We start from the raw sequence: 27,408 nt of genomic DNA, 5'->3' as shown, positions 1-27,408 counted from the left end.
CAAGCTTCTGGGTAACACAGTGACTGAAAGACCTTTGGCTGTGCTCACTCTCCCTTAGTTTTGTTATGGCTATGGCCAGGTGCACAGCCAGTGCACAGAGATGGATTGTTTGTTCCGCAGTGGGTTGTGCCCTCCTTGCAACATGGATCCAGTCTAGGAGGCATTTGTGAGGCATTACAAAATGGCTTGTGACCCAAGACAGGAATGGTGAGATCATGAGCACTGAGGGACCGCTGGGACAGCAGCTGTTGCCTGTTGCAATCCCTGTGGCACAGCTGCATGCAGACAGGAATGTCTGGCACGGAGGGAGTGCACCAGTGAGGGGATTACACGCTCATGGAGATTAAGACAACCATCAAGTAGTTTTGCATAAGGCTCTTGAGGTTAGCCAGAGGCAACCATGAAGTTTTGAAGTTTTGAACACCATCCCAGCCCAGAAGTTAGGTGCCATCACTAAACTGTCACAGGCTCAAGGAGTGGCTGCCTTGGTGTTAGAAGTCAATAAGCAGTGACCCTGTGGGGATTTGACAGAAGACCCAGGTTTGACGAACTAGTGGCAAGTATGTAAGATGCTATTTGCCTCAAGAAGAGTTACTTTAGGTGAGTTGGGCTGATGGTGGCAATATTTGCTTGCCTTGAGGAGTACATCAGCAGAAAGCATTGCAGATGTAAGGTGGTCCCAAGAGCAGGTAGCTGAGGTTCTGCTGGCAGTGTGTATAGTGCTGATATGCCCAGGAAATATTTACCTGCTTGAGGAGAAGGAATTTCTTTTTGCTCTGAAGAGGATAATTACTTTTCTCAGTGTCTTGTGCCTGCAGTTAGATGCTGCTTTTGTGCATGAAACTGCATCACAGGATAATAGCAACCAGAGGAAGAAAATCCTATCACCATTTTGGTTGGTGGAGAGCACATTTGTCTGACTGAAGGCTAGATGGGGTTGCCTGCAAAGGTGCCAGTGTGCTCAATGCCTTCAAATGCATCCAGAAACTGCAGTTTTCCTCACTGCAGCCACTCAGTACCACTAGACCAGGGAGTGCAGTGCTGTGTGATGTGTGTATTGTTTATTTTGACACTGTTTATGTGACCCCGTGAGACTGAAATTTGGTTAAAAGCTCTAGATACAGGCCTGTGCCTCTTCTTTCTTAGCTAAGCTCTCAGAAACTGGTATATTTATGGATCATAACATTTAATTAAAAACTAGGTAAGCATTAAAATACTAACATTCCAAGTGTCTTCATAAAAACTAAGTGATATGGAATAGGCAAGAAAATTGGGAAGTGCAGTGTCCTTTGTAAGCTGAGCATCATGCAGTGAGTGATAATGGAAGAGGAGCCTCCAGCAGGGACACTGCCATCAAACACACAGTCTGTAGAGACAGGAACTCTGCATAAAAGCTTGTCCTAATTTGCCTGATCAAAGCTTCCTGTCAGATTCAAGTGCAGACCTTCTCCACCTAGGCTCTTTGTAGGACAATGTGTGCGTGGTGGGGGGAGTGTTCAAGAGCCTGTTCAACAAGTGCCAAGTGCGATTTGTTTAATGCCAAACCTGCTGTGTGAGGTTAGATGTATGTGCCAATGTCAAATATCTTAATCTGAGCCCTAAGTGCTGATATAACTCTTTTCTCAGATGCACTGTCAAAGTTAGGCAGTGTATAAGTTCAACAAGGCTTGTGGCTTATGGTATCTTCTTAATGAATATCATTGCATTGCGTATTAACTGCCTCAGCAGTGTCCTTATTAAAAATTTAGCTTGCTATTCCTACAGTAAACAAGATGATGTTTGCTTTGCAATAGATAACACAAACTAGTTCTTGAACACCACCCCCAGCAAAGGCTTGTTTGTGGTGAGTTTGCACATCAGGGTTCAGCTTTGTGCAGATTTTTTTTGGCTTAATAAGGATTGAATTTTTGCTGAAGCCTTTTCTTTAGTGAGCCACTAAGAGGCTCTCTTTCCATTACCCTGCTTCTTATATTCACAAAACTTGTAAGAGTTTAATACCTTTGAGCCATCTGTCTCTCTTTCAAATCAGCCAATTTGTTCAAAAGTTATTGGTGGAGGCGATAAGGAGCCTGACACAGAAAGGGAGAGAGATCAAAAACACAAAGTCTGGCCATGTCAGTGGCATTTCCTTAGGAAATCAGTCTAAACATAGATTGCACCAAAAAAATCTTACAAGAAGTCTTTGTGGACTAGATCCCTTTCATATAAGTTTCTCCAAGTTTTGAATTAAAAATTGGCTAATAAAAATAGGTAGAAGAGAATTTCACCCTTTAAATGGGAGCTTTCTCCAATTTTTCAAATGCAGCATGAGAGAAAGCCCAAAACAAGGCCTGAGACCAAGAAGTGGTATTTGTTCAAAAAGCACCTGCACAGTTAGAGAAACTGTCCAGCTGTGGCAGTGGGATCTGCTCAGAAACCTGCACCTAATGGACATGGACATCTGACTTGCCAGTTCACAGACCTCTTCTGCAAGGGCATCATTTACATTTTGTGTTGTCATATCTGTCCAGGAGCTCTGGCATTACCTGTTGAGTTCAAATCTGCTCACACTGAGTCAGTCTCTTAAATCAGCCCATGTCAGCTCAGGGAACGGTGCTATTTGCATTGCAGCCAGGGTGCCATTGCTTCAGGCTTTCAATAGTCATTTGACAAAATAACTTTAGCGCTTCAAAAAGCTTACAGTAATGGCTCTAACCCTTATCTTTGTGCAATGTGTAAAGTTCCACCCAAACAAAGGAGGTTATGTTGAGCAACTGAGTGAGACATTGTAGGTTCCAAACTGAGCATAGGCTTAGGAACAACATTTGGTTACAACAGATGGGAGGAGCACATGCTAAGAAAGATATAACTATCAGCAATTGAAAACATAGCAAGGCCAGAGGCAAATGATATGTACATATGGCTTCTGTATGAGTACATACACAGTATTTCTTCCACATTCAGTAATTAAAATAAAAATTAAAATATTGCCTAGTGGGAAATGCAGGTTTCTCCTGTTAAAAAAGTGGCATATAATTTCATTAGATGATAAAATGAGACTATCATGTAACATTTGTCTCCACTTTCCCTATAATAGGGATAAAATATTCTTAGGGCATAAATAGCAATGGACTTTAATCATAACTGAATAGTTGCTTCATTATGTTACTGTACTGCAGCAAGGAAGTCTTAATGACCATATGGAAAGCCCACACCCAGGGCTGACTAGGAATGCCAGATAATCCCACAAAACAGGTCAGCAAGTGCACTGGTAGTACTCCTGCAAAAAAATCAGAATTTTCATTGTGTGTGCTTGTCATATGGGATGTGGCTACCACAGCAAATACCCCATATGTGGATCAAATATCCTGGTCAGAGGTTGAAGCAAGCTGGGGCTTCTTTGCCTCTGGGGCCCCAAGTCGGGACTCTAGAGGCCCATGCATTAGCTGGCACCCCAATATAGACTTTACCCTTTGGGCTGCTTGCCTGTCTGTCATCTCTACACTTTCTGGTTTATTAAATTATGATACAAAACAGTGGAACAGATACAGTAAGACAGCCTTTCATCATTAAATCCATTTTGTAATAGTTTCATGCCTGGAAATTCATTTAAGATCTTTATCACCACCCAGGCTGAATCAGGCCAGAGGCATTGGGTGTATTTACCCAAGCGTGGTGTCTCAGGCACAGGCAGCCCTCTCCACCAGGTATAAACAACATCTCTTACCTACCCCTGCAATGAGCAGGTGCTTTCATTCAGTGGCAACAGCTTAATAGGATTGCAAAAGCTGTACGTGCCAGTCATCCCATTGCAGGGTGATTTCTAACGACCTGCCTCTCTGTTGTGTCTCATTTGTGGAAGAAGCCGTCACACAGCTCATCAAAGTGAATTTAGCCCCATTTGTACTTGCCTGTCAACTGTCTAAGCTCTTGTTTAAGCATCTCCCTTATCACAGCAAGGAGGTACTAAAGATTATTGTTGTCCTGTCCTTTTTAATTATAGCTGGACAGTACTTTAATAAATGGCAACAGGAGTAAACAAGTTTCAGAGTAGGAAATGAAGGATTGTATTACACTGGAGCTGCTACTTAGCATCCCACAAATCAGTCAGCTGGTAGCTATAACATGTTACTGCTAAGGACCTGCATTAGCAATAGCCTTGCTTCCAAGGCTTTGATATATATATATATAGTCTTTGCTACCTTATTAATATTCACAGGATGAGAGAAATATAGCCATGAATATCTATCTAGCAATAGACCATTTCACAAGGACACAAAAGTATTGATTTCTATTTTTCAGTGTTCAGTGATGATTAATTTCTCCACACCAGTTGCCATAATTAAGTTAAGGCTCTTTCTCCTGAGCAGATGATAGCACACCACACAGGCAGGAGTTTGATGTGCAATTAATAAACCCAGGTCTTACACCTCAGCTCCCACATTTTAGTGACAGTAAATAATATATATATGTATATATATTAAATCAGGATGGACATGGATGTTTGCGCTGCTGACACATCCAGGAGTCTGAATTCTTGAAAACCTGGGTAATTTACATTTTCTGACAGTGTGTGGTGACTGAGAACCTGTATGGGGCTTGTTGGCCCCACAATCCGGGTGCTGCTCAGGCCATCCACGTGCTGGGGCAGATGTCACTACTTAGGGGTGCTGAGCAGAGCCAGAGGCTGTCACAGCTCCTTCAGAGAGGTTGGGAACAGAACTGAGCATCTCAGACTGTAAATTAAGTACTTGTTTTGGATACTCAGTGTCACTCTAGTTTCCCACACTAACCCAGTGAGAAAATCAGGCACCTCAATGCTGTTCTGCATTACTTTAATTTCTTATTTCATTTCTTCATGTCTCTGAAACGGGATTTTCTTCTAACTTGGAATATTCCTTAGAGCTCAGTGAGAAATGGGAAATATTTTCCTAATAGTGAGCAATTACGGATTTTTTTGTATCGAGGTCCCGGATATGAAAATCATGTCATATGTGTGTCTGGTGTGAGAATTATTAAAGCGTTTGAATTTACATTTACATGCATGAAAATCACCTTTGGACTGAGATTAAGCCCAGAAAGCATCAGCCCCAAAGGCACTACCTTGACAGAACTTCTAGGAAATGTAAATAAGGGTTAAGAACTGAATTTGTTGTTGAGCAATTATCTTCAAAGCAACTAACACTAAACTCATCTTCTGCAGAAAGTGACGAAGCTCTCTTGCATGGGAGAGGCAGGCTGCAAAATCCTCTGTTAACTGCAGTTGTGTGATATGCTCAGTCTTCAGCAATGGAAAAATGGGCTGAGAATAGGCAGGACAAGAGTCAGGGGCAATGGCTGGAGACTCGGGTTTGTAGAAGTCTGGCAGCCAAAACTCCTGAGTGAAGCAAGGCCTGGTAGGAAGAACTGCACGGGCAGGCTGGGGGTGGTGCTTTGCCTTCGGAGTGTGAGGATCTTCTCTGACGCCTTTTCCCCTCCCAGGATGATTTAATTCAGGTTTGAGCAAGTAATGTCAGTGCCCAAACTCATGTTCAGACCAATGTCCAAATCGTTCTCAAGCACTCTGATGAGCCATTTCTGTGAAAAATGACAGGCTGGGAGTTCTGCCTTGTAGTGCGTTATTAGAAACAAGTGGAAGGAAGGGAGTGTCCCCTGCTTTCAAGAAGAGCAAGGCTTCCTTCATGTTGTACTCATCACTGAAGATTTATTTCATCCAAAGAAATGCTTTTTCTTCTTAGGCTTCAGCTTTGGAAAACTACCATGCTACATTTTCAAAGCCCATTTTGTTCTTGTGGTGTACAGCTTAACAGAACAACTCTTTTAGGGACATCTCTCTGCAAGAAGTAGTATTAATTGGAAATCTTTCTTAAGTTGTATTTAATTTTTATAATAAGAAAGTGCTAAATGTATATAAAAAGGCATAAATGCCAAATGTATTGGTTATATATAATTTGAATGATAATAGTATGAGTTATAAATATATTCTTGCTTTTTAAAGACAATAGAATTGTGCTTCTTGCAAATTAGGTAATTGAAATGTGATTAAGGAGATATTGCAGTTTTAAAAAGCCTTCTTGTTACAATAAGAAAGAGAAAGCAAAACTTTGTGCTTGGTTTCATTTTAATGAGTTAATCAGCAATTAGAAAGTTGAAAACAAGTTGGTACCCAGCTCTGTACCTATTCTGGGAGTACACCTGAGCACTCAGAGCATGACAGACTCATTTTTATCACCAGAGGAAGAAAATTATAGCCATAAACTGTTCTTTACTGGAGGCAAAATCTCAATTTGTTGCTGGATCTCAGTGTCTCCGGTCCTGGTCTCAGTGCTGCCCCCTTTCCCAGGCATCTGGCAGTCAGTGATTTGTAAGTTTCAATTAAGCCACTATAAAAAATGAGTAGCTTGAGGGCACTGGTTTATTACTGGTATCCAACTCTGTTTTCATTTACTAAATGACATTCTGAAAGCTTCTATTCTGAACATAATCACCTCAGGGTATGCACTGAGCACAGCCCTGGATGATTCAATTATTTCTGAATGCTCTTCTCTCCCCAGAACATAGGGCTTCGCACATTAGCAGCATGTTTAGTGCTTCACAGTTGTTCTCTTTGCACTCATCAGGCTTTTCCCAGGAACAGGCTGGAAGTATACAACTTGCTGCTGCTTCTTGAAAACATGTAACCATTATGTCTCTCCTCAAAGTAGCTGGCTTCTCCAGATGCGTGTGTTAAAGCTGACAGATTTTTTTGGTTTGTTTGTTTCTTTACAACTGTGCTTTCCCTTACTGTTTATGAAACCTTTGCATACTTCTCATAAAGTTTAATTATGGAAATTTATAGGACATGCTTTGTCCGCATGACGTGTGAGGTAAAATACAGTTTCCACAAAGTTTTCTGAGAAGATGCTGTGGAGAATCATAATCACTGTCAGCATGTGCTGTTTCCAAAGCTGTTCCATATTCTGCAGGACAAAAACAGTCCAGACCAAGAGGTCAACCATGAACCTTAGAACTACAGCAAGTCTGCAATTCACAGATCAGAGCTGTCAATAAAATTGCAGAGCTGTGACAATAAGTTATATAGATGAGGGAAAAGTGCTGGAAAGAAAGAACATGTCAAAGCCCACACATCTTTTCTGAAGGGACATCAGCAGTGAATGTATTAACAAGTGCTAAACTTCAATATTTTTGGTTTTATACAATTTTTCAAATTTCAGTTCATTTCCTAGGCAATTTCTGAGTAATGCAACAACAGCCACTGGCTGAACTGTCATGTATTTGAGGGTTTCTTCAGTCATTAGTGAAAATCAGAAATGTGCATATTAGCTAAGTCCATTATCAGTAGTTATCCAGTGTAATTCTGTGCTCTCCTCTCTCCTGACCCCCCAGCTGCTGTGGTTCCATTGCAGTACTATGCTGGCATATCCCATATTTCCGCCTCCTGTCTAATCTAGGTACACATGCTCAAAGCAAGTTTGAAGTCTTTTTGCCCTCTGCTCTGCTACTCAACACTTCAGCCACCTCAGTTGCTCCAGCTCACACCAGAGTATTGCAGGGCACACTGGTATTTCAGTCTCTCACTTAAACTCTCTCAGGCCTTTTGTGGCTGGGACATGTGATGGACATGAAACTTGCCATATTTGACAGTATTCTGGTGAAGCAACGTGTCTTTCAATATCTCAGCTGGTGAATTGCTGAGGAAGCCAGAGCTGCCAAAGTCTCTTGAGCTGCACAGGGCCAAGTTTCTAGATTCCCTGTGCCCTATTCATGATCTTGGAAATCATGGCAAAAGCTTTCCTACATGCAGCTCAGGGCACTTCTGTCTATATGAGGGTCTTCTGAGTTCATGGACTCAAGATAAGTGACCTCAAAACACCTCAGAACTGCCAAGCTTGGAGCTCATGACAGGTGCTGGCTGCTCCTGGTGTAGCTGTTGTCAATGACCTGCATCTTGATTTCATATCAAAGATTGTGTTGTTGCATGCCCTTCCTTCCATTGGAAAATCAAGAGGCATTAGCAAAGGCCAGAGCCAAGCACTCTTTTTCCAGTATTTCTGAGAGGTAAATATGTTAGAATTTCATTTTGGAAGAAAATTTAGAAAAATCACCTTTGATGCTACAGAAAATGCAGCTGATTTTCTGCATGTCCTGCATGTCTCAAGTAGTGCAGACACATAATTTTCCCAGCTGGTCAACAATGCCAGAGATAATGGAAGAACAGGATAAATCAGTATCTGAGAGCCTCAGGACCAACAAAAGCTTACAGAAAGTAGAAGCAGAGATGGCCTTACTGAAGACCAGAAAATCCATCTCTTTTTTTCCTATTTTCTAACTTAAAAATAGATTTTTATTTATAAAAGAACATGAATGGCACACTAATTCCGAAAGGACGGATGTTTACATCCACTCAAGCTTGGCAAATAAAACTGTACTGTAGTTTAACTTGCATTGCTTCTGTAGTGCATGTGCTGTTACAAAAAAACTGGAATACAAGAGGAAGTTAAGGCATAAAATATCAGTTAAGGTCTTGTGAAAGCATTGCTAAAATCCTGCCATCTGTGAAAGGGGTGAGGTTTAATATTTCTTCCATCTGCAATTCGATGAACTTGTACCAATGCAAAGCTGCTTAAATCAAAGGGGTAGTCACTTCCAATTATTTTTATTAATGACCATGGATATAAACACTGTAAACATAGAGTTTCTGACACTTAATAGAAAGGTTTGACCTCGTAAAGCTTAAACCCATTAGTTCATTTAGCCTGGCCTCCTGTCTATCTAATGTGTTGAAAACAGAATTTGGTTGTTTGGCTTCCATATCCTTCCCAGAAACTCACCCTGTACTGACTAGGAGACAAAAATTTTAAAAAATATAATGTATGAAAATCATATGCTTAACTTCTAATTTTAATTTGTCTGTCCTCACATTTCAGACATTTTTCTTGTGCTTTCTTTCTGTAATGAAGAGATTTTCACTGTCAGATATCACCACATTCTGATAGAACTATTTGCCAAGTTTGAGTTTTTTAGATAGGCAAAATTACTGCTCCTCACTGTGCTATTACTTAACCCAGTATGCAAACAATTCCTATAGCTGTTTTTTGAAACCTCTCAATTTTTAAAAAAAGGATGTCAAATCTGTCCCAAACTTCCTTGCTCATTTATTATTTCCCTGCCATGTCCTTCAGGATCAAATTACACAGCATTTCTTTCCACAGCATTACACAGCTATTGCTTCACCCAGACCGTTTTGGAATCAATGACTTCATGATCCCATCATCTTTTCAAAGGATGCAGAAGAATGAGTTTTACATCCTAAGGGCAGGGGCTCTTCAGCTAGATGGAGGGCAGGCAAATGCAGGAAAGTTGCTGATTATGGGGAAGAAAATTGATTCTAAGGAAAGCTTTAAAATGCCTTTGTGGCTGTCCTGGAGCACTGTTTTGGATTTTGAAGCTGGCAATTCTGCAGTGTTGAAAAGGAGCAGCAGGAAGCACAACGATTTTTGGGTGGGAAGTGAGCAGCATGTGCCTCCTTCTTGTTGGGATGGTATCCTGTAGGGTTTATTACTCACAGTATGGACACACAGTGACACTGCCCTGGTAGTGCTTCTATCATATTTTTAGTTTATTTCTAGTAATTTCGGTGAAAAAAAAGGGTACATTTTAGGTGGAAAATCTCTTTCACATACATTTCAGTTCAGAGTCAGCCTCTTGAAAATCCATTTAGAGAAAATCATGGGCCTCTGAAAAGAGAGGCAGGAAAATCTTAAAAGCACGAAATTCAGTGATTTGGAATAAAGGAAGCTTAAAACAGACAACATCTGTTGTTTTCAATCCCATGGGATTTTCTGTTGGTTTTTTTTTTTCCAAATCCCAGTCCTTAATGAAGAGCAATGTCAGATTTAGAAAGGAAAAAAAAAATGTTTATACAAAATTAGAAATCTGAAATCCTTGAGCACATAAGCCAGTGTCTGCTCCAGATCTGTCTTTGCTAATGGAGAGAGGTCCAAGTATTGTGTCATCACAACACTTTACAAGTGCTACCATATATTTGATCAGACTACAATGGGATAAATATTTGTTGGAGAAAAAGAATTTCAATTTAATTTTTAATGGCCAAAGACAGATGCAGGAATTGGACCCAGAGGCTAACTGGAATTGCTATGGCATATACAATGGCACAGGCTGCTTAAAATAGTTCTGGGATCACACAATTTCAGGGAAATGCAAAATGTTTCAAAGAATAACCAGGGTAATTAAGATATTGCTAGAAATAGCTTTTTATAATCATCAGGTTTTTTAAGCTATATTCAGCATACTAAATAGATGGATATGTAAACCACCTTCTCTCAAAATAACTTCTGATATAAACTTTGTTTTCCTAAAGTTTTGGAAAACTTTAAAGCAGTTCTGAGATATTGAATCAACATATCAATGTCTTTACAATGTAATAGTTGGCACTGCAGAATTCTTCAAGTATCCTGTGCTTTTTACTTTTTGTTGAAAAGGAAGTGTAAAGGGAAGGAATCTGAACGTAGCTACAACACTTCACACTTTCTGTTGCTGTAGGTATGGGAGTAGCCTATTGATAGTATAAGCTCATCACATGCATTGACATATTTTTGTACATCGTGCCATGAAGCCAGACAAAGAAATTGCTGAATTATATCACAAACAATCTGATCTGCAAACAAACTGGCATGCTATGCAGATTTTTGGCTTAAGAGAAGAATTAAGTTGATTGTGTGAAATAAACCTAAGCTTTTTGCCACAAGTACATCCCTGAAAACTTAAATTCTATCCTGTTTATGAGTAGAAATTCATACACCCTTAACTCTATGAGGGTAACTAAGGAAAAATCTTTGGATGCCTTGTTAGCAATTATCTTGATTGAAGGGATTTGCCTTTAAGTTTTCACTATTCCTTGCTCAGCAAGTTGCACTGATCACAAGTGCCAGCCAGCCAACATCCCTTCCTTGTCTGAAAATCCAATTGCCATTCTTTTTTAAGTCACATACCTTGCCTATGTCCTTTGTTGCTGTTGCAGCTTTTAGGCTGGCCTTCAGAGTGCAGTCCAATTGCAGTTACCTTCTCGCACAGGGCTTTGGCAATTCTGAGGTGTCGACTCTCCCTGCCGGCTGCCTTGACATCCACACAGCACTGGAGCTCTCGTGCACCCATTTGCAAAGACCTGTAAGCTGCAGGTCATCTTAACCTTAGGGAGCCTTCACTGTTTGCTGTCCAGAGGTACACAGCTGAAACTCCATGTTATAGGGAAAAAGATTTTGAAGGATGACTGCATGACCTTCTCAGAGCTCGTGGAGCCATTGCATTTCCACTGGACACGTGCAGGAAGGACCATGAAAGAGAGCTCTTTGCTTTCAGCCTCCCTCTTACCCCCAGTGATTATAGTCTTGTTTGCCAAGCCAATGAAGACCTGGCAGGGGGAAATGCATGTGGTGCTAAGTCCTTCCCTTTGCACATATGTACTGTTACATGCCTACAGCAATAATAATTCTAATTTGTCCATGAGCTGCGCTGAGGAGTGCTTTCAAGATACACATCTCTCTTAAGCTCCTTCGCAGAGCCTTTACAAACAGCATGTGTATGGAAAGAATTCAACAGCTCTGGAGTGCATCACAGATACATTTGTTAAAGCAGTGTGTGTATGGTGGTTTTTGTTAGTGGACTATTAAGTAATGAAAAACTTAGTCATGTAACTTCAGCTTTGATTTCCATTCTTATTAATGCTGCTAACACATCTCTGATACAGCTGAGTTGCAGTTGTACAAGGGAGGATTAGCTTGATTCCTAGCTTTATTAATGATGCTGATACTGTTATTTTATTAAGGTCCTTGTTTTTTTTGCTTATCTTGGATGGCTCTGAGAGGTTTTTTATGCAAGTAAAAAGAAGGGGCATGAACTCTGTGATAAATCCACTGACTTAGTTTAATATTGACAGCTTTATCTGGACTTAAGCCACTGTACATAGGATCCAAATCTGAGCTGACTTCTGACTGTGAGCACATATGAATTTTACTTTTTTTTCTTTTTTTTTTTTTATGAATTTGGTAGTGTTTCAATGTTTGCTGTAGTCTTGTAAGTCTAGATGGTTTAAGGTTCATTCACTGTGTGAGCTGGCCATCTGCTCTCAGTAATTGCAAATTCACTTCCAGTATTAATGAACTGTTCCTGTGTTCTTGCATTTCTCTGAAATGCCTCCGGCAACTGTTCCTTCCTCACATGGAAAAGTCACAGCAGCTGTGGGATTCACAAGAACCTCAGTGCTTGTCTCTTGCTACACTTCTGGCAGCAAACCTCAAAGTGCAAATAACTTTTCTAACTGCCTAATAACTGCAAACCCATTAAGTGTAAATTCTGTGACACCAGAAAGAAAACCCAACCAAACCACTTGCTTTAAAAGAGCCTTAATGGGATTAGAGACTGTATGAACACCTGGGGTTGCTCTCAGGGCCGCCTAACTGGAACGCATTAGAGATAAGGACCCAGCTTTTCCTTGAGTGTTGGCCAGAGGGACTGCAAGCTGCCCAGTGGAGCTGGGGCTGGAAGTGGGAGGTGGGGATGTGCTTCCACATCTGCAGGCAGCCCCCCCCACCCTAGGTGCCATAAAGAGGCATAAAGTGGAAGAACACTTGTGCCACTTTTCACATTTTTCTTTTGCCAACAAACCACCAGACTTCTGTTTTCTTAACAACAACAAAAAGTTGTCTTCATGAATACAGAAAGGTCTGTCTTAAATTTATTTACCCTCCTTTGATAAAGGACCATTCCCAGCAAGAGCCCCAGACAGTGCTTTGCACACTGCACCCAGCACACTGGTTTGCTGTGCAGGGTGTGCTGCACCCTTCACAAAGTGTGTGTTGGTCTCCTCCTGCTCTGGAGCTGCTGTCACAACATGAGCTCTACTGTGGCATCCCTGCATGCTGCATCAGGACAAGCCAAGTGCCACAGCCCAAGGATCCCCATCATGCCATGCTGGGAGGGCTATAAGCCCCCACCAGGGCAAGGGGCATCAACCCTCAGTCTGCTGCACTGAGGTACTTACCAACAGCTACCACTTAATATCCATATGAAAAGCAAAAGCCAAAATCCTCTTCCACCCTGAACTGCCCGAGTTGTATATTTGAACACGAACTACCTGATCACTAGTTTCTTGTAAAATGGCCATCCAAGGATGCAGTGGTACTCACATTTTGCATCATACCTTAATGCTTTTGAGATGTCTGACCACCAGCCAGAAGGTACTTAAACCCACATTACCCAGTCTTAACAGAATGTTTCACCACAGGGTTGCCAAGAACTTGAAAGCAATACAAGACAAATAAATATACGTGTTTACTGAGGTCATTGGTTTTTATTGGGCTGCCCTGAAATGTCATTTTAGACATTGTGTGACATTTATGCTGTTTAATGATCTGTGGCACAAGTGTGGAACATGACAGAGATTGCAGAAAACACAAAAGCATTTAACTAATCCAGATAGCAAAACATAAAGGAACTTAAAATGGGGCATAATTAAGCTAGGTGAAGGCACAGGTCAGATGAAATTCAACATTGCAGAAAGCAGGGCAGTCAATAGCTCTGAAGAATAATCTGATCTACATTGACACTTTGTAGTTTTCTGGATAGCCTGTCACAAGCTTACAGGAAGACATTTAGATGTGATTTCCAGCCTTAGGCTCTGTAAGGGTCATGTTCCTGTGCCTCCTGTGGAAGTCCAGGTTTGATGTATTCCCTTAGAGCACAGCTCTGGGCAGGTCTCCTCTCCTAATTTTCATCTGTTTCCCTGTGTCACTCACAGAGGGGTAGGATATAATCTCTGAATAACCAGCAAAGCCCTGCTTGGAGTTAAATTGGAGAAATTGAGTATTTCTTCTTTTTGTTATACTGCCCCTATGTATTTCTCAGTACTGAGAAATACCCTCAGATTTCTTCCCCACAAACCGGCTTCCACGGTGTTTTTCTGTGCACATGTGTTTGTTGCTGCAGTTCTCCAGCAAACGCTGCTCATTAAATCCCTCTCATGCTCGGCATCCTTTCTGTTGACTGCTGTATCTTGCCAGGCTCCAATGAGTGATGTTCAAAAAGCACAATTAATTTTAAAAGTGACCCATTAAATTTGGCTGCTCATTGTTTACTTTGGGCTTGTCACAGAGTAGCTTCCCTCCAGCCAGCTGTAGCTTCTCATTTTTCTCATCAACCTCCTCATCCATCTCCTCCTCGGGTTTCCAATTGTTGGTGGGCAGAGCTGGCCACCCACAGCAGGCCCTGCTGCTCCCGCTGGCCTGCCAGGGCTGAGGTGCCTCGCTGCTCTCAGGAAGTGTTAAGATTTTAATGTCAGAAGAAAATATGTCTCATTTTTGGTGTTTCCCATTCCTCATCTCCTCTTGGCGGGACTGTGCGGGCGGGCCAGGGCAGGCGTAAGGGCTTCACGGCCTCTAGCGGGCAGCGGCCGGAGCTGCAGGCCTCGCCCGCCGCCGCCATGGAAAGCTGCATTTCTGTAAATGTGTGTTTGCCCTGGTTTCCCATGGAAACACGGCTTGTGCAAACACTCCCTCTGTGTGCGCTGCCTCCACGCCCTCGGCGGCTCCGGAGCTGATTCCAGGCTGATTTGACAGAGGTGCGGGCATTTCACAAGCAGGGCCTCCAGCGTTTGTGTCAATAGGTGTGCCTGTGTCACGGGGGAGCTTTAACGTGTTTTCTAACTGCAGGATTATTAATTATTGTGCAACTTCACACGGTACAAGACACCAAAAACAATGGCATCGGAGAGAGTTTGCATGTATGGGAAAAGCTGCTTTGAAATCCCTTGTGAGTCACATTGTACATGTGCCCATACAAATCCTGACCTTTAGTTTTGTTTGATAATTTGATTATTGGAGACTTGAAAAATATGTATTTTTCATGATACTGTCAGATAGTCCTGCTAGGAAGGAAGAGGGGAGACTCTGTGTTGCTGGGACTACCCAGACCATCACAGCACACTGCCTGCATTGTTGCTTATAAACCTAAACTGGTGTTTGAAAGACCCAAATATTGTATTTTCTTTCTGGGTTTAGCTTCTCCATTTAGACTGGTTTATAAGAGCAGTCATTAAATATAGCAAATAAAAAATGAATATATCAAATAAAAATGAAGCTCAGAGATGGATTCTTCATCAAAGGTCAGAGAAGCAGTTTCCATATGTCAGTAGGAGAAAAGGAATTAATTTTGATCACTTAAAACTTTCCTGCAAAGTGGCTGCACATGTGATACCTTTTTTCTTTTCTTTTCTTTTCTTTTCTTTTCTTTTCTTTTCTTTTCTTTTCTTTTCTTTTCTTTTCTTTTCTTTTCTTTTCTTTTTTCTTTTCTTTTCTTTTCTTTTCTTTTCTTTTCTTTTCTTTTCTTTTCTTTTCTTTGTTTTTGCTTGGCTGTTAAAGATGGGAGAAAAGATATGGCTGGATTGCAGGCTCACTTTGGGTTAATCCAACAAGCAGTGCTTCAAGTGAACAAATGGAAATGTGTCTCCTTAATCATTGCTTGCTTCTTGCAACATTTTTGTTTGAAAATCTCTTTCTCAAGTCACAGGTTGAATGCCTTGGTTTACTTAGAGCATCCAAAAATATTTTTTAAATATAGTGAGATGGATTTAGATTGAAGTTGTAGGAAGTTGATCTGTAAGTGTTACTGAAGTGGTTCGGATGGGATTTTCATTTTAGAAGCACTTTTTCTCATGTGTTTCAAACACTTGAAATGACAGAATTACTGGTAATGACTTTTCTGAGTTCATACCACAAATGCCAAGCCTGAAAAGACTGAAAATGACTCACATGGAACCATTCTGCTTTGTCCTTGGATACAGAGTATTTCACAGAGGTTTTTTTTTTACTCTCTCTTTTTTCCTAGAAGTGATGTTTGAAAACAAAACCGCAGTGTGGCCTTTTAGTGCTAGGAAGCCTTTGTTGCTTTTGCCAAGAGAGTTAGAGAAGGACAAGACCAAGTGTGGCATCATTTGCCAAATGTGGTATGCAGAAATAGGTCTAATTGGGACCATCTTAGGAGGTAGCAGTGTATTGTAAGTTAAATCAAATATTGCTGTCTCCAACTCTTCTGAAAAATCCTTTCTTTCTGTTCCCTTGTACTAATGCTCTTCATTTCTAAAACCCAGTAGTGGCCTCTGCCTTGGCTGCATTGCTTGTAAATGATAGTCTCACATGTCTGGGTACCTTCCCAGCACTGACATACATAATCAAGATCCTTATGTCAAATCTCACTTTGCAGGAAATTACTTTGGGAGAATCCATCATCTTCTTTGCCCAAAGCTGCATAATGTACTGCCAGTTTTTGTTTTTCTTTCATTTTTCCCCCTCTGTAAATCATGCTAAAAGATCTGAAGGATGATGGCAATAGAAATATGATGAGTGAAGTTTTTTGTGCATTTGTGTGTTGAAAGAAAATAAATTTGTCAATAGCATAACTGACCAAAGAACCAAATGTCAGATTTTTTTGAATTCTGAAAGGTAAGGAAGACAATGTTTCATACCTCAATCATGCTGAGTTTTGCTCAAAAAGAATTTTTGCATGTTTCAAAAACAAATTTTATATCGTGAAATAGTCACCAACCAGACTCATTTGCTTTCGCTTCAGTCAGTGTGAGGATGAGAGAATCACACACTGAGGGGCATTGTTGACATGGAGGATTCATGCCCATTCCCCTAAGTGATTGTTCAAAATAAACCTCTGCTGTCTTCATTACAGCCTGTTAAATTTCAGAGCAGTTCCTCAGATGAGTTGCAAGCATGTTTTCCTCCTGATGTTTGAGGCAGGGATATGTGGAAAAACTTTGTCTTCTTGGTTAGGGACAATTTTTTCCTGTGGTAAGTACTGTTCTTAATTTTAACAAATCCCACCTTAAAATCTCTGGGAAATGCATGATACTTTGTGAGAGGTGTGAGTGGAGCTGGTTTTGTTGCAGAAGGTCTTACATATATGGATGTGTTTTGAAAACGTCATGTTTTCAGTGGAAGAGGAGATGCTGGCACATTTGTTTCCTCCCAAGCTCCAGTTTGCAGTAGTAAAGATAGTCAAAAACTTGTACAAGGAGAGCTGCTTTGTAGAGAACTCTGCTTGCCTGATTTCATAAGTATGGCTATGAATTTTTGCATGTAAATGTAGGAGCTGAGTTGCCATAGGGTATTCAAGGTCTAACATCCTTCACTCAACAAACACACTTTCTATGAAGAAGCTTTTAGATGCTGGGAATGTTCTGGCCATAATTTTAGGATTTCTGCATTTAGATGCTGTTATTTATTTCTTATCTGCAAATGTATTTTGGTCAGGCCTTAAGAAAATTAGTGTCAGTAGCACATCAACTTTGAGATTCCATATATCCTATGGAATTACCTTGAAATATTTGACATAGTCGCAGATCCTTCTTGCTCTTAAAGAGATGTTTGGGAAGATAGCAGTCTAATCAGATAAATTATCAATGAAATAGTCACACCACCACTGAGATTTGGTGGTGATAAATCTATACTTAGTGCTGTGACGCAGTCTTACCACAGCCTTACTACAGCTGCTATGAGAGACAAGAAATTTCACCCTGGGCAGTGACCATACGTGTTACAGAAACTTCAGTCCCACTAGAGCAGCATTTGGAAGGAGGCCCTTGAAGTCTTAGGCAGTACTGAATATGTTCTCAGCCCTTTACTGCTCCCCAAGCCAGTGGTGCTCTAGCACTTGGCTGGGTATTTGTGGAACACTCTGTTTCCATATGTATTAGTGCTCGAAACCATTAAGTGTTCCACAGCTCTTTTACAAGAGGAGTAATTGCATCCTGTTGGCAGAAATTACTCCTGCTGTTTAATTTGGAAACCATATTCTTTGCTTCCAGCCTTGTGTTGTTACACAGCAAAGAGTGGCTGCCTTTTCTGCCCAGGGTGGTGGCACTTCTCTCTAACATGTGCATCAGGATGATAGCGATGGTGGTGCTGTCCCTCAGGATGACATTTCAAGTTTGTCTGTGAACAAGTTAATTTTAAATGGTGCAGGCATATCAATTCAGAAATCCAACTTTTACACACAGCAACAAAAATATCTTTTCTAGCTCTCATTTCCCTGCATAAGGGATGCTGGGCCAGCCCCTGGGTGCATTGGGTCTTGAGGCAAATGCTGATGCTGAACTTTTCTCTCTTACTCTGTCCTTTTAAAGCCTTTTATGTTCAGAAGAAAACTAGCACTGCAGATGATTATTGTCTACTAATGGTGTTTTAATTACTGATTTTCAGGACACCCAATTAACTTTCCGCTGAAAACAAAGATTTTTTTCCTCCCTTGCACCAAGCCAGTGATTCATATTTTAATATAAGCTTCTTAAAGTTTTGACTCATGCAGCAATGTCAAGAATTTTTATTTTGATTCTTTGAAGCATTTTAACAATTTAATGAAATACTGTGCCTCTGTCATCCACACAGTGTCCCTGTAGCGGGACTGTACAGCCACACTCACCCAGGCCCAGCCTGCAGGGGCACAGAGGCGAGCGTGGCACTGCTGGTCCTTGGGAAGGGAAAACATATTGGAAAGCAGAGCTTGCTGAAGAATGTTGGGAATCAGGATGGAGTTTATCAGCAGATCAGTTCGATGAAACCAAAGGGAATGGCATTGGGCTGGGCTCTGGGAACCCCTGCTTTGCCCGTAGACAAGCGGGAGATCAGCAGTCCTTTGGTTGCGTGATGAGTAAAGCAGAGAGACACTGCTTGGCTTTCATAAGTGAGACTCAAGCTGTAGAGTCCAGAGATGGAAAACATTTATGTTGGCCATTAAAAGGGAACACATGTGACACACAGATATGCCATGTTAACTCCAGAGGTTTTCCAGCAGAAGAAAGACTAAATGAGGACCAAGTGTAAGTGAGAGAGGTTTTTCTGAAAAGTAAGTTAGGTAATACATACTTTGATTCTTCAGAAAATGTGTTTGATTTAAAATGCAAAAGTGTGTGGCTTTCTCATCAGGTAGAGATAGCACAACTGCCCTACTTTACGTAACAACCACAATACTAAATGAATGACAAATAGTTCAAGATCTCTTTGGGGAATGGCAGTCAGAGGTAAGAGCATCTGCTGCATGAAAGCTGCCCAGGAGAAAATTCCCCAGTCAACAGTGTTCTGTTTTAGATAGGAAGTTTTCAATTTGCTTTTTTATTTTGATTTTGCCTCAAAATATCCATTTTGATTAAGAGTTTCAAATAGTAATAACCCAGTATTATTTTTCCTTTCCCCCTTGTCTTCTTGCTGAAAGTGATGCAGCACTTTATGTTACCTCATCTCTATAACTTATCAAGTTCCATCATCTTTAGGAAAAATATGAGTATGTTTCTAAATGAAACCTGAAAACAGGGTTCATCCGTTCCTGGTAGCACAAAGTAAAACCTTTGCCTCAAGTTCTTCTCCAGAATCTGTCAGAATTTGTAGGACATGCAATAAGAAAGTGGGATGAAAGGAAGGGGTCATACAGTGGGGCACTGGCTCCATGTGCCCTTCCTCTGCAGGCAGCTCAATTTGCAGTTGTACTGTGGTTATCAGTGGTGTGGTAGTGTGATTAGGGAACAGCAGCAGGAAATGCTGGCAAAATCTGGGAGGCTGGAAGTTGGGAGCAACAGAGATCAAAGGCTTGAGTGCCTTTGCAGACTGGAGGGTAATTGCAAGTCACTCCTGAAATGTGGGCAGGCAGTGCAGCCTTGCCATTGGGTCTGTCTGGCAGTGTATTCCCATGGGAGAGGTGAGTACATGGCACAGGGGGGCACATCTGCAATGCTGCACTCAGTTCTGGTTCCCTGTGATCCAGCCCCCATTCAGCTGGCATCAGGGGATTTGGAAAAGCTGTTACAGGGGAAGTGGCTTGTTTTATCAAAGGAGACTGAAACAGGGCTCTGCTGTAGCCTCCAGGATCCAAAGATCTCCTGTCTGATCTTGTTGCCTTCAACTGGATGGTGAAAACTAATGAGGAGAATTTGAGCTGGAGGACCCAAGTGTAGCTCAGCTGAGGAGAAGTTTCAGCTGAAAATGGATGTTCAGACTATCAGAGAAAGAAGGCTGCAGGACAGTGGTGCAGAGGATCTGTAGGCAGATACAAATGCTGGTCTTCATAGATAAGCATCTTCATCTTGCTCACCTTTTCATCAGTATCCTCATATCTGTTGTTTCTTCTCAAAGAACTCAACACTTTCCCACATCTGTCTAGTGTCTCATGCATTCTGTCTTAGCAAAGCAAAATCTGACAGTAAGAAGAAATAATGTGTTCTTGAGTACCTTAGAGTTTTAAGATACAAAAGGCAAGGTTTTTAGTAATTCTATTTACCACATTATTATAGGCAAATACACTACAGTCAGAGTACCTTTAAACTGTTAAAAAATTTCCCCAGACAAACTCAGGGTAGAAGGCTTGACATATTAAATATATACAATTCCCAAAAGGAGTTCAGGGCCAAGCCTGCACGGATATCCTGGTTGCATGGAGAAGTCTGAGCTCTTCTACTTACAAGTCACTGGAGGGAAATGGTAAGTTATTTATTCCTTCTCCTTCCCCTTCCCAGTGCAGTTATGGGAGCTGAAACCATTTGTGAGCTTGGTGTGCCAGCAGGGTCTGAGCAAATCTCACAACCATTTTCAAGGGAGTGGGAGGTGAGGGCTGCATAACAGTGACAGGAGGAACTATGCTGCTGTCCTTCATCCCTGGGACAACATCTATACTACCAAACAAAGGAGAGTGAGGGATCCCACAGCCAGGGAACCCAGACAGACTCATGTTCACACTGCTTAGGAGGAAGGTGGTAGAAGTAGTCCAGAACAGGGACCAACAATGCAGGGGATTGTTTCCTGGGACCTGAGCTCGTTCCATGGTCTTGGGTTCAGCCATAGTGAAGCAGGACTTCATTCACAATTAGCAAGTAGTGGGGCCCAATAAAAGATTTGCAGAGAGAAAAAGGACCTGATAAACCATTGTCTCTGCTACCACATTTTGCTGCCTTATTGGGGATTTACTCTAGTTTGAGCCTGTGAACTGAACACTCACTGGTGGTAGCAGCAGATCTTCCCTTTCATTCCCAAAGAACTCAGTGCGCTTTCTGGAGCTAAACCACATGGAGGAAACAATGTATAATAAATATATTTATTTCCACCTGCAGCAAACATTTTCTTGTTATTCAGGTGATGGTCAGGAATCTCAGGGCAGAGAAAAAGCAAATCTTGCCCTCTGTACCATAAGCACTACTGCAGACATTAAACAGAATGCTCTATAAAAGTCCTTGGAAGATCTCCAGTCTATATAGTGCATGTCACACCATTGTATTGAGTATTTAATCTCTTTGGAAACCTTTTCTGGAGATCTATTATTCAACTGGATATGTACTACTGATGGGTCTCATGTACAAGTACACTTTAAAGGTCAAACAAGTAATTTAAGTTGGTTATGTGGTGGTTTTTTGACAGCTGATAAGTACTGAATGTGCCACAGCACCTGGAAAGCAGGTTTGCTATATTTGCTATTACATATTTAGATTGGTTGCAGGAATAGCGCTCTGCCCATGCTCATTTCACTCTCCATCATCAAATTACTGGCACTGATCAACCAGTGCATCCACAGGAGAGCACTGTCGTTGCAGCACTTCAGATCTGAGTCACAGCTTGGACAGGGGCCCAGGACCTGTGTCTTATGGCTGCTGGTTAACAGACTAGTAGCTGCATCACGGTGATGTTATCCTTGGCTCAGAGCATTCCTGGTGTCTTAATCCATACTGCTTTCTCCTGGGCTGCCAGGCTAGTAACTATTTAGAAATTAGTCTGGTATGGTTGTCCTGAAATTCTTGTGTTCAGGTCACTCATGCCATGGTGATGGGTATCACAAGGTGACAACTGACTGTCCTCACTTACTGTCTGCAGAACTAAAAGCAAAGAAAGTGAGAATATTTTCAACAATATCAGTCATGGACTGGGAGCAAGGCTTGAGCTCAGGTGCTGTGGCATCAGCTTCTATCAGGTGAACAAAAGGGCTGGCTGCAGTGCTTATGGGAGCAGCAATACCTATGGGGATGAGCAGAAAGGCAGACCAGCCCCAGAATGAAACCAGGAGATTCTTCAGCTTAGGGAAAAAAGACAGTCAAATTGGATCTGACAGAAACCCACAGATTCATCTGTCATGTGGAAAAACTGGACTTGGGAGGATCATTGGGCATGTAATGAAGTGGTTAGAGAGTCGGAATAAATAGACAAAAGTGCTTTTTTTGGTGTTTTTCCACTGCATTTTTGGAACACTCTAGGGTAGATGAGACTCAAAAAGGGATGAGATCCACTCATAGAAGGCCAGTGATGCAATAGTTCAGCTCCAGCAGCTGGCAGGAGAAGCCCACGGGTCCCAGCCTGCTGGGAGTTGAGCAGCACACTTGGGGAAGAGTTGCTGTTGGCACACGCTGCTCTTGCACACTTCTCCAGTCCGAAACCCAAGGAGTTCTTTATCAAGACTCCAGCAGCAGCTCAGCTGCTCTTCAGTGTGGGCAGCAGTCAGGGGACCTCATGGGACACCAGGACACAGGCAGCTGTTAGTAAGGAAGGAGTTGATTTTAGCCCTGGCAACACTTTAGCTGGGATGCAGCTCTCTCCGTAGAAAAATCCTAGAGAAAACACCAGGATTTTGCAGCCCATTCAGACTGCATCCAGATCTGTCCAGTCATTTTTCATTTCCACAGCACAATTTCTTAAGAAGATCTGGAAGGTGGAGAATTAGAATAATTAACAGTTTACAGAAACTCAGCTCTGTTTTGCTGTTTTCGTGGGAACAAAGTTCGTAGTGCTGGTTTTATGGTACCACCTTGCTTTTGTACTCCATGCTTTGTTAAACATGGTAATGAGCTCAGCGCTGTGTAGTGCTTTTAGCCCTGTGCAGAAAATAAAAGTATTTCCTGCCCACACTTCAGAAGAGCTGCTGTGATGGTAAAGTCTCTTTCAAGCTTAGGGCTGCTAGCCTAAACACTATGTACACTGGGCTGGTCTGTCAGAAAGCTCTGTATTGCAAATGTAAATTTATCTTTGTAAGCATGACAAGCTCCTGTTCAAAGCACAGCGCTATATAAAGCAGTTCACCGAGGCAGCAGGTTTTACCATATTCCCCCCCTGGAACAGAGAGGAGTTTTGTATTACATTAATCAGCATCTAAGCCCTGAAGGTCACAATTATCTGGCCACTATTTTTCAGTATTAGTGATTTTAGTACATGATTAACTTTCATGTGTGCATCATTAAGATGAGGAATTGTTTTTGAAGTTTGAAATAGAGCAGCAGGTCTTAGCTGTAGTATTTGCCATACTTGCCCCGCCACTCTTAAAAGGGATGATTTATAGAAAATCCAGCTGTGAGTTTTCGTTTCTTCAAGAGCGGGAGGCGGGACTAGGAACAACCTAAAACCAAGCAGAGCATTGATCAGAGTAGAAATGATGTAGAGCACAGCTCCGCAGACAACAGCTAAGCATCGTGGAAGTATTAGCTGGCAGCGATAAGGAGGCGGAAGCAGAGCTCGGTGACAGAGGAGCCATCTGTCAGGAACTGGGAATCCGATTTCAAGAGAGCAGAAAATGAAGTAAAGAAGAAAGTGATTTTGGTTCAGAGGTGCAGTGGAGCCCAAGGATATCTGTGGACAGTAAGTTTCTATACTGCAAGAGGGATATTTAATGCAGCAGCTAATACTGTTTGAAAGGGCTTTTCAGCTTTGAAAACAGACATAAGTAGCTCCTATATTAAATAGCTTTTACTTAAAGTTTTTATTTATTTGTAAGATGTAAATAAGCTTATCTGTTTGAGGTGCCGTGTTTCAAAACTTGTAAACAAACTTTAAAACTGCTGGTGTCCCTTACTTCAGAGGGTGCTTTTTTGTTTAACAAGGTCATCTCCTATCAAGGATAAGATTTATTCGTAACCTTTCAGAAAAATATCTTAGAAGAAAAGGCTGTTTTGGCCCCAGCTGTGAGGTGAAAAAGGGTAGACAAGAATATTTTTTCTGGAAAGGGGAAAAGAGTTCCCACCCAAATAGATCTAAACTAACTGGAACTACAGTGTATAAACACCCCGGGGCTAAATCCTACCCTCAGTTACACTGATGTAAGTCAGGTTTAAGTCTACTGTAGTTAATAAAATTACTCCTGATTTAATTAAGGATAGAATTTGGTTGCACATTTCTTAATAATGAAAAAGCCCCATGATTCTTTCCAAAGTGCATTTTATGTTAACAGATTATTAAGGACTTGCTTGAAAATATGTTAAAATTAATTGAAAACTCACACTGTGATGCATCTCTTGTCGTATACTTGTAGCCTTCTTTGAAATTAGCACAAAAGCCAACATGAGATATTGTAAGCAATCATATTATTTCTTATTAGCAGGTTCTCAGATAAGGTTTGCATTGCTCATAATTTCATGCTTGTTTCACTTCAGTGGCTTGTATTTAGGGTGATATGCTTTAATCCTAAAAAGGTTTGTGGAGCTCCAGCCGAGTGCAATAAGTTGATATTATCTGTAGCAGAAAAGTGTCAAAGCTCTGTACAAGACCCCAGACTGTCTGATTGGGAGTGAAACTGTTCTATTACAAATTGTACAGAAAAAATTACTCTTGTTGCTGTGGTTTTAGTGTACGAGTTAGAAGCAGAAGCATTGGCTGCTGACTGAGAAAAAAAAAAACAAAAAGTAAAACCCACTCACTATTATGGCCCAATATGGATGACAAAACACTGTAGCATGTGTGGGAAAATGGCTGCAGTCCAATGTCTGGAACCATTTATCTTCTGGTAGAGTCTGGAAGATGACTGTTTTATGTATTTTACAGAAATCCCTGCTGATTGATTTCATTTACTTAGGAGGAGGGGTCACAGTGACTGATGGCAGGGACAACTGGGGCAAAAAGTGAATTCTTTGCATTATCCTGACATCCTATTCTGGTTGGGTTTATTGGCACCTTTTGAAGGGACCATGCTGGACATGTCTTGCTGCTGCATTTGCTACTGCACGCAGCCAGAGGTTTGCTGCTTTTTTCTGGGTCTCAGCAAGCTGCGTGTTGCAAGTTGTGCTTCCACTAGTGCCGGGCACATTTTGGAAATTATGATTTGCAGAGGCTTGAAGAGGAATGGACAGAAATGGGTGCAGGTCTCTGTAACGTGTCAAAAGCTTGGCTGACAGTGAGTGCTGTTACTGCAGAGGGAGGAAAGACATTGTGAAAGGTCTGGGGGAAAGTCTGTTTTCAGCGCAGAAACAGCTTGTCCCTCTTTAGCACAAGAGATTAGTATGCTGGGATGATGATACTGTTTTTTCTGATGTTTGTTGCTAAAATACTCTCAATTCCTGTCATTTTTTTATTTATATGGAATAAAGAGCTTGCCAAGCACATTAGAAACAACAGGGATATGCTGTACATCAGTGTTATTCATTTATCTCTGTGTTATTTTTGTGTGTGCTCTGATGGCCTGTCTGTCAAGGTGTTTGCCTTCAAATCAATTCAGCTCACATCACAGCATGACAGGCACTTGTTATATACCAGGCATGTCTACAGGCATTTGCTTTCATGTTGCAGGGAGTGAGTGCCAAGATTTTCATATGATGAAATGAAAGGGTGGGGGTTATGTTTTTTAGTCAGTAAGTACACTGCTACTGTGTTAACAAAAATGGAAAGGAAAATGGATTTTTCAGTTGACAATACCACTTCATTTGATACCCTTTAGGCTCTTCACTATGTTCTCTGCTAATGATTACAATGCCAAGTCCAATGCAGGATTACATAACAAACCTGGGGAAAAAGAAAATTATTGCGTGTCCCCCATCACATCCAGTTTCCAGACATAACCATATAGTACAGTCAAGACATTTTTCACTGAAAGAGAAAAAAAGAGAGAAAGAGAAAGAGAGGGAGAGAGGGAGAAAGAGAGAGAGAGGAAGGGGGGAAGAGAGGAAGAAAGAAAAGAAAAGAAAAGAAAAGAAAAAAAGAAAGAAAGAAAGAAAGAAAGAAAGAAAGAAAGAAAGAAAGAAAGAAAAAGAAAGAAAGAAAGAAAGAAAGAAAGAAAGAAAGAAAGAAAGAAAGAAAGAAAGAAAGAAAGAAAGAAAGAAAGAAAGAAAAAGAATCTTGTAATGTACCCAAACTACTGAGGAAATTTCCTATATTTACCGAGTATTTTTGTCAGAGCAGTAGAAGCAGTTAAGCACTGTGCTTGAACAGTATCCTAAGAATAAACTCAGCATCACCTCTCTTCTGGACAGCATCCTGCCATGCACTATCATTCAGCCTACTCAGCTTGTTCTTTGGCCTCACTGCTCCTCATGCCATCTTGATGTGCCCTCATTTTCTGTCTCTGTGTTTTGAGGATGTTCTTATGGCTATCAGACATGTTGTTTTTATTCATGTGTTGAACTCTGATTTTGATTTTCAAGTTTACAGAAATTTAGATTAGTTGTAACCTTTTCTATTTTCGTAATTTCCTTCACTTCCTTCTCAGACACTATGTGTTTTGGTTATCCTCCCACAGAACAGTTCCTTGTTGACACCCTCACAGAGGCATAGCTGCTTTTTCTCTTCATTACTTTAGTTTGAACCTTTCCTGCTTTTTGGTATATCTAACTCAAGAGAACAGTGGGTAGTGCCATGAGTTCCAGAGGAAGGTGCCAATTACCTTCCTTGGTTATGCCACTGAGCTGCCTGATGATCCGGAACAAATTTAGTGTCCCAGTTACTTTTTTTAGATCTGTCTTTATCACAGGGTTCTTGATGTGGTCTCTCTTCCTTTAGAGGGAGAGTTCTGGTAAACAACTCCCCTGTAAGTCCAGTGTCTCCCTTTCATCTTGAATTTGGGCAGGAGGGGAAAAGAGTGGTCTGAGCTGATGCAAGTTTGTTTTTCCATCCAATGGGACTGCATTCTCCTAGTGATTTAGAGCACGTTTGAGGACTTTTAGCCCCTAATCATTCCTCTTCCATAAGGATTGGTAGGATGGTGTGGTCAGGCTCCAGCCCTTTAGTCTGCTGCCCATGCAGCCCCTACATTTTTATTAATCAGCTCTTAAATCTCTTCATTACATGGAATCGTTTTTTGTGTGGCCACCAAAAAAGTGCCTTCCTGAGAGTCCAACTTGTTGCAAATAAAATATCTCAGACCATATTTTAGACATGTTGCACATTATCCCATTTTTGAAACAAATTTTGTCTGTTCGTTCTTTGTAATATAGCACATGACAAGCATGGGGCGGGTGGTAGAGCTACAGCTGCCTCTTGTTTTCTTATCAGATATTGATAAAAACAGTAAATTAGATTAAACAAAAAAAAAAAAAAAGGAGCTCTGTAGGCTGTGGAACATTATGAAACCGCCCACTGAATGTCTGCGCAAGACATACGGCAACAGCCAAGCTGTTATGTGCTA

General features: G+C 41.3%; 1 protein-coding gene across 4 annotated transcripts in view; it reads left to right on the top strand.

Annotated features, from left to right (window-relative positions):
• STARD13 (StAR related lipid transfer domain containing 13) overlaps window positions 1-27,408 on the top strand; it is a 244,671-nt gene that overhangs the window by 145,213 nt on the left and 72,050 nt on the right. Inside the window, exon 1 of one of the 4 annotated variants that reach the window (XM_054271418.1) lies at window positions 23,646-23,657. The exons of the other annotated variants lie outside the window; for them this stretch is intronic. The gene's annotated coding sequence lies outside the window, so the exon portion shown is untranslated. Of the gene's footprint in view, window positions 1-23,645; window positions 23,658-27,408 lie in introns of those variants that run through there. 4 annotated transcript variants of the gene reach the window in all.

The sequence above is a fragment of the Melozone crissalis genome, unplaced genomic scaffold (genome assembly GCF_028551555.1).
Source record: "Melozone crissalis strain CALT ecotype California unplaced genomic scaffold, PUWL_Pcris_2 ptg000013l_1, whole genome shotgun sequence".
NCBI lineage: Eukaryota > Metazoa > Chordata > Aves > Passeriformes > Passerellidae > Melozone > Melozone crissalis.
The sequence above is the reverse complement of the archived record's forward strand: the minus strand, read 5'-3'. Positions and strand labels throughout refer to the sequence as shown.